The 1,598-nt window shown below is 36.3% G+C and overlaps 1 protein-coding gene across 1 annotated transcript in view; it reads right to left on the reverse strand.

Annotated features, from left to right (window-relative positions):
* The window catches only part of LOC118322051 (glycogen debranching enzyme-like), a 28,272-nt gene that overhangs the window by 20,898 nt on the left and 5,776 nt on the right, over positions 1-1,598 (reverse strand).

Raw genomic sequence — 1,598 nt, forward strand, 5'->3', positions numbered from 1 at the left:
GACATGGTGTGCGTTTTAAATAAGGTATGCCCAAGCTCTGAAACAACTCTCTCTTCTACAAATACTTATTTTTGGCATCAGTGTGTAATCACCTGAAAATAGGAGTGGTTGTGTTTTTGTTACCTTAGAATATGATTTTTTCATCTACAGAGGGAGCAGGTCCTCTTCTATAGTCCACCTAGAAACATGACGGTTGAACATGCTGGACTCCGTAGAAACAAGATTTCTTAAAATGTACTACACTGGCACATTTGAAAAAGTTTTTTGTGAACTTGTGAACAGAAAAAAAAAAAGTCCTTATTAACTTTTATAAGCATGGTGTATTTAAGTAGTTATTTTTTTTCAACTGGGATTTTTTTGTTTTTTCCTATTGGGATTTTGGTACAAGAGCAAAAATATGTAAATACGTACATATAAAACAAAAAACATATATATTTATATATAAATCTGTACAAAAGCATACATCAGACAAAAAAAGGATTTCATATCACAAGGATTCCTAAACCTTTTCATGCAAAGGACATCCACAATAGATGCACATTAGTCCCCCAGTTTGAGAGGATTTTGTCCTCAAGGATCCCTTTTGAGGATTTTTATTTTAATAACGCCTTCATAGTCAATCAGTGATCAAACTAGGATCACTATAAATTACAGCCAATCAAGGTGGCCAACCCTATTTCTCCACTTCTTGTCCCAACTGGCAAAAATTTTTTATAAAAGTTAAAATATTCTATTCCTCCTTTTGCTGGGGACCCCCTAAAACCCACTCGAGGACCCCTGCTGGTTACTAGGTCCCAGTTTGAAAACCATACAATAATATATTTTAAGCAGCAGCTCATGAACCAACACTATTTAAATACTTTAGAGAAGGTTACCATATAAAAAACTTTACGTTTACATTCCCTCTCAGTGAAAATGTAATTTTTGTTTGAGTTTGTAGAGATCTGTAAATAGACTCACACACACAGTATTAGTTGGATAATAAATCAACCACCCAGTGAGTCTTTAACCTTTTAATCTGGCTCATTTTACTGACCTTTACTGACCTTTTCTGGGAAAGCCAGGATGAGGTGATATGGGTAAACGGGTACACGATGCTAATATACGACAGCACAGCGCTGCAGTGTCCTTTCTTTTACCTTCATGTTAGTTTGTCTTCTAACTTGTTTAAAATAAGCCATTGATCTTTTACATATGAATGCATTCTAGGTCTTCATGGGAACCTCATGGGTTCACATACTCTACACATTAAATAGGTAGGGAAACTCAATGGACATTAGAGACATTGATGCTGACATTTTGTATTAATATTATTGTTAATATGTAAGTCCTTATCGGTCTAAAGGAGTTCTATATTTAACCAAATGTCTCGGTGTTGTATCCCTATAATGTCCAATGTTTTCACACGTTAGCGTAGTGTGTAGTACTCTGTGTAGCATGCACTCATTTAGTGGGGTCACCTTCCTCCCTTCATTGTTCCCTCTGCTTTATGGCTTGATGCCAGTGGCCTCTTTATTAATGTGAAGTCAGGTCCTGGTTTAGCATGCTGCTCACACACACCACATACTTCACAATGCGTGTGTTTGTCTGTGTGTGTG

This window comes from Morone saxatilis, unplaced genomic scaffold (assembly GCF_004916995.1).
Source record: "Morone saxatilis isolate NCDOM2014 unplaced genomic scaffold, NCSU_SB_2.0 Contig12, whole genome shotgun sequence".
In the NCBI taxonomy this organism is placed as follows: Eukaryota; Metazoa; Chordata; class Actinopteri; family Moronidae; genus Morone; species Morone saxatilis.